The sequence below is a fragment of the Mizuhopecten yessoensis genome, unplaced genomic scaffold (assembly GCF_002113885.1).
Source record: "Mizuhopecten yessoensis strain PY_sf001 unplaced genomic scaffold, ASM211388v2 scaffold9847, whole genome shotgun sequence".
In the NCBI taxonomy this organism is placed as follows: domain Eukaryota; kingdom Metazoa; phylum Mollusca; class Bivalvia; order Pectinida; family Pectinidae; genus Mizuhopecten; species Mizuhopecten yessoensis.
In genome coordinates, this window is record NW_018408252.1 from 1030706 (window position 1) to 1047912 (window position 17207).

Below are 17207 nucleotides of genomic sequence, written 5' to 3' on the forward strand. Positions count from 1 at the left end.
CGCTACATGAATTGCGACAGATATTGCACAATCATTTGACAAGAAATTCAATAAAACAGCTAACGGTCCATCTTAAAATTACTTGATATATTGGTGACTTTATAAATATCTTTTTTTACGAGGCTCAAATGATATAAACGTTGACCAATTAAATTCTCCCCCGGTAGACTGTCTTTTGATGAAGTAATGATAAATCACACGATACCATTATAACAGGACAATGCCGATGTCAAGGTCTAGTCACGGCATTCTAGTACGGATGATACACAGTTAAACTTAAGCATTGATTTAAAGTTATGTATATGTATGATTGTAGTGGTAATTACAGGCGTACATGGCATATATCCAGGACCTCCGCTGCTGTGTGTTGGGGTGGGGTGACGACGCTATTACGGGAACAATTCTTTTAAGATCAGATCATATGATAAATATTTTAAAACAGTCTACAGAACGGTACACATAATTATGTCAAAATCACATGATTTAACTATCCTGCTTGTTTACGATGATTCAACTGATATATCGCTAATCGTTTCCAATTGATGTCTACACACAAAGTAAAAAGTTTCAATAGATTGACTTTGAATAAAGCATTTATTCTTTCAGGATTATAACGAAAGGCAATGGTAGTGTCACAGAGAACCGACAAAGTAGTAGCCGACCCGATATACTATAGCAATGGCGTAATTGTAAGTAGGTGTTTGTGTGGATAATACACAGTTAGATACAGTCGTGTATAAACATGTGTACTTGAAAGTGGGGAACACAAGAAGACACCTATAGGGATTTTATCTTTAAAATTTGGAAATTTTGGCCAAAATAAAATAAAATTACATGCACCATACAACTGTTTCGTCTTCCTTAGATTAAACAGTGATGCTAGCGGCCAAAAAGGTTACAAAACAAATTGGTCAAAACTACTGTTTAAGCAGAAGGTGGTGTGCATAAAATCAGATCAATTTGAGAATTCAAAAGTACTGGTTGATTTTAAATTAATGCGAAAGATGTATATGCTATGTACCGTGCCACTATTCAAAAGAGATTAACTGTGGCAATCAATGTTATGGCAAACTTTGGGAATTACAGAAGTCCACCAGCAGAGTCTATCACATTGAAAAGATGAACGCAATATGTATTGGATCTATGAAATTTGATAATATATACAGCATACCAAAAATGAATTATGCTTCAACATATTGTTGTTCTGCCTGTATATGTACATAATTAAGAGTAATATGTACTGTACGTAAATATAATTTACATTAAAATGCAAATTTTACTGGCAATACGACGTAAATTTGATTAATCAGAAGACTCAAATGTATATTGGTTCCTTTGTACTGGTAGGAAGGTACACAAAATATAATATACCAATATTTGTTTCCTTTTTATTTCTTTTTAATTCTGTTTTGCTTACTTTTTATATTAGACCCATCACCACCATCAAAAGCAGCTACTTGATAAACAATATGGTTCCCCAGAGACGTTAAAGTTGTGTCTGTGTGTTTTCAAACTTACATTTCAATAACATTTTTGTGACATTTAATCTTCTGCACCTCGCAAATCGAGAAATATAGGTTGATTAGGTACTACTTCTCGAAAATTTCGTTAAAATATATTATAAAATAGTAGATATTTGAATCACACTTATGTAGAGTAGCCGAAGAAGGTATACTCACGCGGTGAACATACCTTTATAGTTTTTAGACGATGGTGTGATTGAGGGGTTGTAATGCATTTTTATGATACACAGTACGTTTATGCATGTATATGGTAATTTGTACTGGTTGCGTAAATATATACAGCAATGAGTTTTTACATACTGTGCATGGTTGAATGTATGTACATGTAGGCCTTTTTACCAGCAAATATTGATGTTTATAAAAAGGACAGCGATAAATGATTTGAGATAAAACAATACTTGTTCATAGATTTGATTTTTAATTTATTAGCATATACATTGTATATTTTAAATTTAACTCATAAAATTATGTTCCAGATAATAATACTTTGGCAAAAAAGTATTATAGAAACTACAAGTCAATTCATCAGCGCGAAAAAAAAGTGCGTTTTACGGTTTTATTTTCATTTTCTTAGCAATACCCCAACCATAAATCTGTGCATCCTCTTGGTGTGTTTGGTTGTCTGTTTCATGTATGTGTGTGATAATTGTACTAATAAGTAAGTACACAGTCAACGCACTATCAATTTTGGATGGGGTTACATATTGAATAAACCTTCGATGGTCATGAAAAGACCCTGTTTTATAATATTTCAAATAACTATGAAAGCGTACAATAAATAATGAAAAGAGTATGTATACATACGTGTGGGATATTTATACTTGTTAACAAGCGTACAATAAACAATAAAAAGAATATCGTTAAAGTAATTTGTCTATAATGGAGATAAAAGATGAATTTATATAATATATGTATATGATCATATATACGTAAATAATCTTCTTTGGTTATCATGAAAGAGGCGTTTTACATATGTATGCAGTAAATTACACATTGTTTAATGACGCTAATTCATTCATGAAATGGTATTGATCAATTTAAAAAAAAATCTAACTGCAGACAGTATATATGGAAAGTGGAGGATTGAACTGCCTGTTAACTTATATGGAAAAACATTAAATATGAAAAAAAGTTTAAATTTTACTGACGTTATCCCAAAAATAAATAAGATTACAGAAGATCACTTTTGAAAAATTACACCGCTTACTAAAGGAGATGTCGGTAACTGTCGGAAATGTATATTTGAGTATGGATAAAACGTTGTACATTTATCTCCTCCAACAGCCGTCATTTAATTTAAAAGTCAAACAAATTGGCTGACGCTCAGGCGAGAAGTATTGCACAATATTTGACGGAATTTCAACAAAATCACACAAGGTACAGTTGTGGGATCGCACAACGTTACACGATGTGCGGTGTGCGCATGATGTGTGCACGGAGTGTGAACGATGTGTGCACGAAGTGCTAACGATAAAAAGTTAGACGATCATTGCTTGCGCACATTTGTGCGGACGATCGACGAATGTTGTGCGATAACAATCGTGGTTGGTGTAAATTGAGGAATGGCTTAACAATATATACGGTTTGGTGTTTGAACATATAAACTTGATTGTTTAGTATGTTTCTATATTCTAACTACATCTATAAGCTTATCTTTCTGTCTATACTTTCTAAAATTTAGAAATGGTGTTTTCGGTGATTTTAAACGACTTTAATCGACATATATAAAATTACAACACAGTCTCGGCAACACAGGTAAACATAGCCACTTTGTACCTGGACCGTAGTTTCCCCCCGCCCGGGGCACTTACGTTACTCGCCAACGTGTGCAAACCAGGCGAAGGGAGCTATAGATGAGAACGAATGCAAATAACAAATCAACGTCCAGTGGTGTTTTCATAACGGTCATACGGTATTACATAGCAGCTCTATGTGTCAGGCACAGGCCAGGTAAAACTCCGGTCACTCATCAAATTGTTATTTACCTGTTCTGTTACCGAGCTAGGAGCCAAATCGATTCTTGACAGTCTAACGGTCACTGTATACTGTGTTACACGCATTGTAAAATTGTACGTAATCTTAATTATTGTGATGAAAAATTACAGTAATAATACAGTGTACATTATTGCACACGAGCCTTCCGGGTTTTGTTCATTCCGTAATATTGATCAACAAATTGTACCAAATCGCACAGTTGTGCGGAGAGAAGCGTACAACGGGCGAACGATTGTTAAATCGTCCCAGTTGTGCGCACTATGTGTAGACGATGTGCGGACGGTTTTGTGTGCGTTGTGCGGTTACACAACTGTACACATATCTTTGTGAAACCCCGTGCCATATTTCGTGTCTTCATTACATCCTAAAAAGGCTCAAATAATACCCAGTATAATCGTTAACAAAAGAACTGCTTCTCCGGTAACCTGACTTTGAATAAGTAGCACACGTCACAAATTATGTCAGGACAATAGTGATCACGGTTTTACGACGGAGTATTAGAGGACCAGATATTGTCTCTGGACTCGGGTTTCTACGTACACCATGTGTATTACTTACAAATGTTATGTGATAACGACTGGGGTATTTAGATTAATTATTTAATAGCATTCACATAGAGCAGTCTAAAGTCTGTAACATGAGTGAGGTGCGTGTACCGTACACCGCTCAGACATGGCTGCATGTCATTGTTGGCTTTATCTGTGTAGGTTTAGATTTTGCATTTCTTTAAAAAGTGCTTGACTATTAAACTTCTGCGCCTCATTTTTGAAAAATATAGCTTGACTAGATATTGCTTCTCGAAACGCTTGTTATAATACATTTATATTGAAAATCGTAGCAGGTACTTAAATCACACTGATCTAGAGTCACATATGAAATGCACTCTCAACACATGTTTTGTTTTGAAACCATTTTTCTTTTACTTAAGTCTAACTCAACATGTTCAAATCCCATTGCATATAATCCTTTGTAAATCAATTCAGTAGTCTGACCATTGTGTTGTTTGACCAGCAGATAAACATCTACAACTATTGTTGTAATACATGTATTACTTATCAGTAATAAAAACAGAACTTTGTAAACAACAACAATATCAGTTGTCTTATCACTGTGTTATCTGACCAGCAGATCAAACTCCACAACTAATGTTATAATATTACTTAACAGGTTGTTTTGTTTATTATAATTTATTTTTCCTGACTTAAAAATAGAAGATCAGGAAGGACAAACAAAAACCATCACAATAAATCAAATACTGTTGGTTATAAACCTAATATTTTTTTTATTTTTTCTCCAACATATTTGTTTTCTTATATTTATGTTTTTGTTTTACAAAAGACAGCACAAATCACAACTTGCAAACACTCTTGCTCTCGTACTATGAATATTTAAGGAGAATTTTCGACTTCCTCTCCGAGATGTGCATTACACAAGTAGAACCTGTAAATTTGTGACCGTAACATTGCGGTCTGGAGTTAGAATTAATGATTCGAAATTGAGTAATACACATCTCTGGCAGCAATCGAATGAGGTACAAGTTATAGGTGCATATATGGATAAATATACAAGGCTTGGTAAATAAGCTATGGTATCATTCAGTTAGAAAAGAGTAATTTTTCACTATATCTCTATTTACACTTTCTATCAAAAGTGTATCACCTTTCATACGTTGTTCGTAAATGTAATGTTTAACAATTAGCATAATAAGGTTCTGCACATAATATTGTTTACCTATTTTCCCAAATATGATATCTTGTTTGGCAAAGTTAATGTAAACAGAGGTTTGTGAGAACATCCAGTTTTCAAGAAGTAGTCAAAGCCACTGCAGAGTCACATCTGTTGTTATATTGAAAACTATAGTTTGTAATTGTATTAAATCACTATTGTCGTCAACAAATACGTAGCTTTGTAAACAACAACAATAGCAGTAGTCTTATCCCTGTGTTATCTGACCAGCAGATAGAACAACAACAAATCTAAAAATCGATAAAAATACGGCAGAATATGAACAAACGTAAAATTTACATGGAGAACATTGAAAACTACAAGAAGAACAAGACCAGGTGTCCCAAAAGGTAAGCGTCTTCTGTTTCATCGATGACACCCACTATGTAAATCAAAGTCAAATCAAATCAATGTCACGACCTCACATCGAGAACTCGGGATAGACATAATGAAAAACACAGACCTTCATATCACAGAAAGAAACAGTATATTTCACTGCAGCAGCATCTTGGACAACAATAGTCGACAACAATCATGGAAGTAATGATATTCGGAACAAGCTCTTGATTACCGATACAATAGCATCACGTTAACAGGTAGGGGGAAAAGCTGAAATATCTACACAGCTAGTTTTTATGGTATTACAAATATGTAATTTTGTATACAACAAATCAGCTGTATATATCTATGCATTTTTGTTTTTGGATGACAGGAGGCGTGCCGCTGTCCATTACATTTTGACAGTGCTGGACAATGGGGAATATAGAAAAGTCAGTCATAGAATAGTTTGCCATAGCACAATATTTACATGCAAATGAGAGGTAGTTTCAACATTACGATCCGGTATATCAAGAACGAATTTACAAATACACACATGTCTGCTTACATCACAAGGTAGGGGTAAACACTATATTGTGTACTGTATTATAATTTTATCAAGGCGGGGTTAAAAGATCGGATAAAATAACGAACAGTAACGCTGGGAATTTTTTGAAAAATCACCTAAAATTCTGTTCGTGTACAAATCTCTCTAAAGAACATCGGCAAGTTCAGGAAGACAAGAAAAAGGACCAAATTAGCAGCTATCAATGCAAATGGAAACCCAACTGTCTCCATAGAAAAGTAAGGTTAAAATCGCTATTTTCTCTAAAATCACCATCTCAATTCTCATACTTTTTATAACCGAAGCAATAAGAAAATCAATCAACAAACTGCATTTTTCATCCAAACACCAAAAACATCGAATTGTAAACAAAATAGACACACATCATTTTGTTTTCAAATTTGATTGCCTATGCAATCAAATGAAATTCAGAGAAACTAGCACAATTAATATATTTAGTCAATTTAGTATGAGTACACTTTGTAGTGCACACGCAGCGAACAAGTTATTCGGTAGACAAAACATTGAAGTACAATCTAGTTCGATACAATGTTAAATCCAGTGCACTACAATGTTTAGCAAAGTTTAAGTGACTGAAGTATTGATACGAATAATTGTTTAAAATGAAATATATCTCTTTCTCCCCTGCGTTTATTTATTTGCATTTTTATTAAGAAACATATAAACATATTATTTTTGTTACTCATAGTAAGTGGATAGGTTTCTATTAAATTATTTTAGAAAATTATACAGAACTTAATCAAATTAATAATCGTTTCAATGGCGTAACCTCTCTTAATAATAACCAAGCAGTGATGTATAAAGCTAGGTGAATATTATATGTATGCGATGTAAAGATTCGGAACACTATAGCTACGGTAATGGACCGGCGACCCGAAGTTACTCTATAACGTAATATCCGTGTACCATGTAATCTTTAACTCATTTATATTCTCGCCAGTAACAGTAAGTAATTCGACACAGTCCTCGGATTGACGGGACACACCCGAAGACTCGTTGGTGGGCGATCTGTATTACAGGTTCCGCCATGTTTTACACACACAAAAATCTTTGTCCATATCATTAACACCGTGTATAACACAACATAAATCGATGTGTTATGCCGATTGTTTTTCAGTAACAAATTCATTTGCCGTTCACTTACACAGGAACATTCGGAACACCCTGCCCTGATTACAATACATCTAAGATGACCGAATCGGTCGAGGTGTTCCGAAGAAGAAATACATAGTGTGACGTCAGTTGCGTCCCTAACGACGCGTCCCTAACGACCTAAATTAGACAGACTAAACAAGAAATACATTGAAAGTTTTGGTGCAATTAAAATTTACTAGAGTGTTGATTGATTGGTGAAGTATACAGAAATTAATCAAATTAACAATCATTTCATTGTCATATCCTCTCTTCTTAATAACCATGTAAAATCGTATATCATGACATTTAATAACCTTGCACAGACAAATAATAAGATGTCAGTACTTACCTATAGACTACGTGGTGACTTCTTGTAAAGTTTTACAATGATGGACTAGCCATACTTCCACAGGATGAGTGTCTTTTTTACCTATAGTTTACGTGGTGACTTCTTGTAAAGTTGTACACAGATAGACTAGCCATATATCCTCAGAATGAATGTCTAATTACCAAACAAACTATGTGGTGACTTCATATTAAGTTTTACACAAATGGACAAGTCATATATCCTCGGAATTGGTGTCTATTTTACCAATAGACTACATGGTGACTTCATATAAAGTATCCTCAGAATGCGTGTCTATGTTACCCATAGTCTATTTGTTGACACTTCTTATCAAGTTTTATAAAGATAGACTAGCCATATATCCTCAAAATGGGTGTTTTTTACCCATAGTCTATCTGGTGACTTCTAATAAAGTTGTTCATAGATAGACTAGCCATATATCCACAAAATTAGTGTCTATTTTACCAAACAAACTACGTGGTGACTTCTTATAAAGTTTTACATAGACTAGCCGTATATCCTCAAAATGAGTGTCTATTTTACCAATACACGACGTGGTGACTTCATATAAAGTTTAACACTGATAGACTTGCCATATATCCTCAGAATGAGTGACTTTTAAACACCCTAATTGTTATGTATGTACTACAAGTCCCACCTTCCAAGGAGAACCCTCAATATTGATATGATACCACGGACCTCTCTGATACTCCCCAACACAGTGACGCTATTTCAGAAAGCTAAGCATATTTGTAATCACGCTATGATGTGATGGAAATTTACTATGAAGGTCTTTAATAAAACAGCCAATGACACAAGTGTAAAACATCACATGACATAACTGTAGTCCTTTTAAGTCAGGTTTTTACACCGGTGCTATTAATAATACACAATTCCACGAAGCATGTTAAATCGGTCACATAACAAACACTCGATGAAGTTGTTTGAATTATATCAAAGATTCTGTACAGGTCGGTAGGTCTAGTTTTTGCATGGTAATTTTGACAAAAGAGGTCATGTTATGTCGATGAAGGAGTCCGCTCACCTGTCTATTGTTCTAACGTCACCAGCTTGAAGAGGGTAACTCCGATCAAGTTACAATGTTTGAATGTTCGCTATTAAGTGACATATATGTGCGAGTTTTAAATCTGAATTGGAACGGAACGATCTTCAGAAGATAAGTAGAGAGTTGTCAATATCCTCTATCAGGAAGTAGGGGTGCTCTCGGATCAGAATTACTTTGTAAGCATTAGTATTGATTATCGATCTTTGTTTAACGTACAAAAATGTCTATCTGTATGTTAATGTTAATGCAATTGTTATTGACATACATAAAAATAAGTATAGGACGTTAATTTAAGGTAATAAGAGACGTACTACATTGGCATACACCAGTCAGCCTGTTTTTTTCCAATTTTAAGTTGATAGACATTTGTAGCATGCATGTGGTCATTTATTTAAAATGCCTCTCTTGAAAAAACAGCAAAGATGACTTAGACAAGCACAAAAGCATCAATACGGGACAGATTACCTGTCTATTGTTTTTGACGATATGTCCCTTGAAGAAAAATGTCAATTTTCTGCGAGAGATGTGGGGCATTAGACTACAGTTCTGATTTTGGAGTTTGCTTGCCAGTTAAGAATGAATGTATTTCAATTTTTGTGTGAAGCATTGTTCTGATGTTCGAATTTATTACTTTGGCAATTTTTTTTATAGAACCTACGAGTCAATTCATCAGCGCGAAACAAAGTGCGTTTTACGGTTTTATTTTCATTTTCTTAGCAATACCCCAACCATAAACCTGTGCGTACTCTTGGTGTGATTGGTTGTCTGTTTAATGTATGTGTGTGATAATTGTACTAGTAAATAAGTACACAGTCAACTCACTATCAATTTTGGATTGGGGTTACATATTGAATAAACCTTCAATGGTCATGAAAAGACCTTGTTTTAATATATTTTAAATAACATGATAGTTTTTATACCAGTTTACTTATGAAAGCTTACAGTAAATAATGAAAAGAGTATGTATACATAACGTGTTGGATATTTATACTGGTTAACAAGCGTACAATAAACAAAAAAAAGTACTATTAAATGAATACAGGTACTTGTGGGATATTTATACTGGTTTACAAGCGTACAATACATAATAATACAAATAACGTTAAAGTAATTCGTCTATAATTGAGATACAAGATGAGTTTATATAATATATGTATATGATCAAATATACGTAAATAATCTTCTTTGATTATTATGAAAGAGGCATTTTACATATGTATGCAGTGAATTACACATTGGTTAATGATGCTGATTCATTCATGAAATGGTATTGATCAACTTAAAAAATTCTAATTGCAGACAGTATATATGGAAAGTGGAGGATTGAACTGCCTGTAAACTTATATGGAAGAACATTAAATATGAAAAAAAGTTAAATTTTACTGACGTTATCCCAAAAATAAATAAGATTAAAGAAAATCACTTTCGAAAAATTACACCTCTTACTAAAGCAGATGTCGGTGACTATGGAAAAAGTATATTTAAGTATGAATAAAACGTTGTACATGTATCTCCTCCAACAGCCGCCATTTAATTTAAAAGTCAAACAAATTGGCTGACGTTCAGGCGAGAAGTATTGCACAATATTTGACGGCATTTAAACAAAACAACACAAGGTACAAATATCTTTGTGAAAACCCCGTGCCATATTTCGTGTCTATGCATTACATCCTATGAAGACTCAAATAATACCCAGCATAATCGTTATCAAAAGAACTGCTTCTCCGGTAGACTGGCTTTGAATAAGTATCACATTTCACCAATTATGTCAGGACAATAGTGGTCACGGTTTTACGATGGAGTGTTACAGGACCAGATATTGTCTCTGGACTCGGGTTTCTACGTACACCTATAGGTGTATTACTACAAATGTTATGTGATAACGACTGGGGTATTTAGATTAATTATTTAATAGCATTCACATAGAACAGTCTAAAGTCTGTAACATGAGTTAGGTGCGTGTACCGTACACCACTCAGACATGGCTGCATATCATTGTTGGCTTTATCTGTGTAGGTTCAGAGTTTGCATTTCTTTAAAAAGTGCTTGACTATTAATCTTCTGCGCCTCATATTTGAAAAATATAGCTTGACTAGATATTGCTTCTCGAAACGCTTGTTATAATACATTTATATTGAAAATCGTAGAAGGTACTTAAATCACTCTGATCTAGAGTCACATATGAAATGCACTCTCAACACTCGGCGAACACACATGTTTTGTTTTGAAACCATTTTTTTTTTACTTCAGTCTTACACAACATGTTCAAATCCCATTGCATATAATCCTTTATAAATCAATTCAGTAGTCTGACCACTGTGTTGTTTGACCAGCAGATCGACATCTACAACTATTGTTGTAATATTACTTATCAGTAATAAAAACGGAACTTTGTAAACAACAACAATATCAGTTGTCTAATCACTGTGTTATCTGACCAGCAGATCAAACTCCACAACTAATGTTATAATATTACTTAACATTTTTTGTTTATTACAATTTATTTTTCCTGACTTAAAAATAGAAGATCAGGAAGGACAAACAAAAACCATCACAATAAATCAAATACTGTTGGTTATAAACCTAATATTTTTTTATTTTTTCTCCAACATATTTGTTTTCTTATATGTTTTTGTTTTACAAAAGACAGCACAAAACACAACTTGCATACACTCTTGCTCTCGTACTATGAATATTTAAGGAGAATTTTCGACTTCCTCTCCGAGATGTGCATTACACAAGTAGAACCTGTATATTTTTGACCGTAACATTGCGGTCTGGAGTTAGAATGAATGATTCGAAATTGAGTAATACACATCTCTGGCGGCAATCGAATTAGGTACAAGTTATAGGTGCATATATGGATAAATATACAAGGCTTGGTAAATAAGCTATGGTATCATTCAGTTAGAAAAGAGTAATTGTACACTATATCTCTATTTACACTTTCTATCAAAAGTGTATCACCTTTCATACGTTGTTCCTAAATGTAATGTTTAACAATTAGCATAATAAGGTTCTGCACATAATATTGTTTACCTATTTTCCCAAATATGATATCTTGTTTTGCAAAGTTAATGTAAACAGAAGTTTGTGAGAATATCCAGTTTTCAAGAAGTAGCCAAAGCCTCTCGACGTGTTCACATTAAAAAAATATGTGTAATAAAGTTTCTTCTGATCGTTTGCAGAATGTGCAAAGTGTGTTATTTTCTATTTTAATTTTTGTAAGAAAACTGTTAGTTGCAGGTATCCTATATATATGTCTATATTGAAACCACTGCAGAGTCACATCTGTTGTTATATTGAAAACTATGGTTTGTAATTTTATTAAATCACTATTGTCGTCAACAAATACGTAGCTTTGTAAACAACAACAATAGCAGTAGTCTTATCCCTGTGTTATCTGACCAGCAGATAGAACAACAACAAATCTAAAAATCGATAAAAATACGGCAGAATATGAACGAACGTAAAATTTACATGGAGATCATTGAAAATTACAAGAAGAACAAGACCAGGTGTCCTGAAAGGTAAGCGTCTTCTGTTTCATCGATGACACCCACTATGTAAATCAAAGTCGAATCAAATCAATGTCACGACCTCACATCGAAAACTCGGGAGTGAAAAAAAACCCACAGACCTTCATATCACAGAAAGAAACAGTATATTTCACTGCAGCAGCATCTTGGAGACCATAAAACGTGTGCATTTTCTTCATTAACCTGCATATTTGGGAATCCTGAGTTGAATGTTTGTTCGTTCTTCAATAGTCGACAACAATTATGGAAGTAATGATATTCGGAAAAAGCTCTTGATTACCCATACAATAGCATCATGTTAACAGGTAGAGGGAAAAGCTGAACTATCTACACAGCTAATTTTATGGTATTACAAATATGTAACTTTGTATACAACAAATCAGCTGTATATATCTATGTATTTTTGTCTTTGGATGACAGGAGGCGTGCCGCTGTCCATTACATTTTGACAGTGCTGGACAATGGGGAATATAGAAAAGTCAGTCATAGAATAGTTTGCCGTAGCACAATATTTACATGCAAATGAGAGATAATTTCAACATTACGATCCGGTATATCAAGAACGAATTTACAAATACACACATGTCTGCTTACATCACAAGGTAGGGGTGAGCACTATAGTGTGTACTGTATTAGAATTTTATCAAGGCGGGGCTAAAAGATCGGATAAAATAACGAACAGTAATCACCTAAAATTCTGTTCGTGTACAAATATCTCTAAAGAACATCGACAAGTTCAGGAAGACAAGAAAAAAGACCAAATTAGCAGCTATCAAAGCAAATGGAAACCCAACTGTCTCCATAGAAAAGTAAGGTTAAAATCGCTATTTTCTCTAAAATCACCATCTCAATTCTCGTACCTTTTTATAACTGAAGCAATAAGAAAATTAATCCACATAACTGCATTTTTCATCCAAACACTAAAAACATTTATGTTTCTTACCGCTACAAGTGTTTGGTGTTTAATTTAGGATAAGGCGCCAAAGCCAAAATTCCGCGAGTCATTTACGCACAAGATATGAAGCATAAAGCAAAGACGTAATAGAATTGCATCTGACGTTAAAGCACAGGCGTTGACAAAGATATTGAAAATTGCCCTTGTATCAATCGTTATATATTTATTTTTCTTCAACCAGCATGTGAAATTATTCATTGTTTCATCTACACAAACACAAAAGACTACATTAAATACAACGATTCACAATTACAATACATATATAGAGAAAAGGGACATACTTTACATACTAACTAACACATGTGAAGTTTATGCTGTTACACCATACATGATAATTACTTTATACATATTTAAGAATTATCATTTCTCAATTATATATCTCTGAAAATAGTTACACGGTAATCTAGTGAACCATTTTCCTAAAATTCCTAGCGTGAATCAAACGTTGTCATGATGACATTTTTTATTCATCTCCAAAAGCTGATGTTTTGGGACTCCTGCAGAAAATCAGAGAGAGGCAAAGAAAAAGTGTGAGTATAAATATTCTAGTTTTATAATGCAGCTGGCTAGGAATAAGTGTCGCCATATGAATCAATTTTGATATTGTTTATGATCATACAGAGTGTGCTACCAGGGGCAGAGAGTCCAGGCCAAATAAAGGAAATAAAGGTGAATTTGTAAAAATCACTTCTCATTCAGTAGTAAAGGGATTTTGAGTTATTATAAGTTGGACTGGAGCATCAATTGGCCAAGAGGACTAACTTTGTACTAATGTCTACCTGGTATTAATGGCCATGTGTGTCTTCCTCAGGACAGAGAGGCAGGGTCCAATAAATGAATAATTTAAATTTCTACTCCATAGGGCAAATGGGTGTTGACATGATAAAGTTTGTCTGAAGCATCCTACTCTAATCACTTCGGATTGGTTAAAATGCAAATGTTGTGGATTAGTTTAATCAAATTTAGTTTGTAGGTGTATTTTGGCAATGAAAATTCTACCTCTGCATGATGACTATGGTTGCCCGGCATGCGATTGGTTAATATTTTGCAATGTTAGCCGACTTTGTTTATACTTTATCAATTTGAGAGTCAGATTCGCGATGGCCAACCTGGCTTCCTATTGGCTGATAAATGGCTAAAAGTTTAGTTTTTAGCTGCGGGGATTACAATGACATCTTTTGTGGCAAATTATTTTCGACTACAGTGCTAGTTTGGAAGTCATTACATGTGGTTTCGATATCACAAAATAATAGAAACTTTTCTCTTCTTTTCTAAAAATGTGTTTTATTGAAAAATGTTTGGCATTCAGATTAAATTCTAAATCTTAATTGTAACTGCTAGTGCTAGTATTCATGGTCATTAATTAGTATACAGCAATTACAGACTGATGAGATACTCATTTATGCTGGTAATAGCTATTCATAGTGTCAAGTGTTGTGAGTAGTCCTGTACATATGTGTATTTCTTTTACTACTATATATAATTTAAGTTTGCAATCAGTCAAATTTTAGTACACATGTGTATCTGAAATAATGAGTACAGTACCAGTATAGTTTAATTTAAGTTATTGGTAAAATAAATGATACATATATGGAATATGATTAACAAAGTATAATTGGTACATGTACATAGAATGATGAAATAATTCTCATAAATTTCCAAAAATATATTCATACTTGTTTAATTGGTAATAAGCAACTTCATCAGTCATTAGAAGAAAAACAATCTACTTCCTCAATCCAAGTTGGCTGGATGCATTTCTCTATGGGGAACGTCGCTATGCCCAGGTGAAAAGCAGTAGGGGTTCCACAACTGGAGGAACAGGAACATTGTCACTTCCATCAGATAGTACCTATGGCCTAACACTGAACAAGTTAGAGGAGAGGTATTTTCCAAATGGAAAGTATTCCAGGGGAAAATAAGGAGAATGGAAACAAAACTTGGCTCCAGCAAAGGAGAGGAGATCCCGGAAACATGTTTCCCTCTTGATAACTAAAAAGGTATGTACAAATACAATTACACATTGCACAGGTGGGATTAATTATCAGCCAACTCATAATAGTTGCACATCAATAACTTCATTCAGTGACAAATGAACATAAACCGGGTATGATAAATGGTATTATCAAAACCTGATTGAGTGCATGGAAAGAGTTATCATTTTAAAATGAAAAGTGCTATATTTTTTGTATTTTTTTGTATCTTGCTCTTATTTTTTTTAAACAGTTATGAACTTCGGCTTTTTGCAAATATCATAATTCAAAAGTTCTTGTGTCATATGCAACCGACGAACAAACATGTAAAACTTTGGTCTCCCTATGTAAGTCATATCATTAAAAGCACATATATTTTTATAGGTTTATATGGGTTTGCAAGGCAATAATAGAGAGTACTTTGTCAATTCAAAACTTTTAAGCAATTAACATTTCGAACATACATTACATACTAGAACTTGAGGCAAATTATTTGCAAACATTAATAACCTTTCAATAACAGATGGTTACGAATCTCAATTAAATTTTAACACAATTTTAATTTTGTAAATGTTTATTGAACAAATATGCATTACATTGTTATATGTGCAACATACATTAAGTTACAAAAATGAAGTAATGTATTAAATTACAACTGATTAATTTTAATATGAAAATCATTGCATATTTTCAGAGTTAGTCTTTGACATTGAAGGCCTCGAGACTAGATCATTGGATTCTGATGGATTTGATTTGCCTGATCCATTTGTGGAATACAGTCATGTAGCTACGTCGACCTCGCCAAATGCCTTCACTATGGGCAACGTAACCACACCAGCATCACAAGTACCGGTAACACCAACCACAACAATGCAAAAAACTGTCGTGACACCACCAGTAAGGCCCATCACAACAATTTAACTCCTATCTCTACAATGTCGGCCATAACAGCCCCAACAACACCAGTACTTGTACAGACACCAGCATCAACCCTATGGGCCAATGCTGGGACATCAACAGTAAGTTGTGTTGCGTGTATGCTGTAACTGAAACTGTTACAGTAAACATTCCAAAGAATTATCATGATACAACCAGCAATGGGCTGGTACACCAAATTGCTTTAATATTTAAATTTACAAGTAGATTAATTTGGATGTTTAGTTTTTTTTTAATCATAAAAGTATTGATTGGACATGCAGATGGACAATTAAGTAAGATAGAGGAGAGTTGAAAATATTAACATATTGGGTTTCAAGTTACAACAATTACTTAACTGAAAATTTGTGTATAATTTAATCAAGTCTCTATAAGCTACATTTTTGTTTGGTTTAGGTCTCAATGAGACTTCCATCAGATGGGGATTGTGGAATTTGCACTGATAGACAACGGAGTGCCTTCTTGGTGCCATGTGGGCACACGTTTGTATGGTATGTGCATTGCACATGGAATCTACCAGTAAATTATGTGCAATCTACAGAACAGTTATAACTAAAGTCAATCCTTTATACAATTAACTGTTCTTTGGACAAATTAACCGTATGCCATCTTTGATTGCATATATTGAAATGATACTAATAGCTACTTGTGACGAGTACAGGCCAGTACTGCACTTATACAAGCTAGGTTGAACGTTTCTTTTTCAGTGAAATAACCATTTCTCCTGATGTTTGAGAGCACTGCCGATAGCATCAATATGTTTACATTATCTCAAACTGTATGAATGGTAATAGGTAATAATGGCACCCAAATGACATAAGATGGCCCCGATTGACCTCTGCAATGTATGAGGCGATTTAACCTCCTGAACGATGTCTGTAGTTCGTAAAATACAATTTGAACTGTGCACCTTCGATTTTTATGCTTGCGAACATATTCCATTAATTCAGATCTGGATTACATGATGATGACTCTTAATCTAAATAGGCATAATTTGATACACCTGTAATGGAAACGAAGTGGTGAATACATATTTCTAATGTGATTGTCTCCATATGTTAACAAAAGTATTACTTTACATTTCATTCATTAACGAATTGTAATCGGGTAA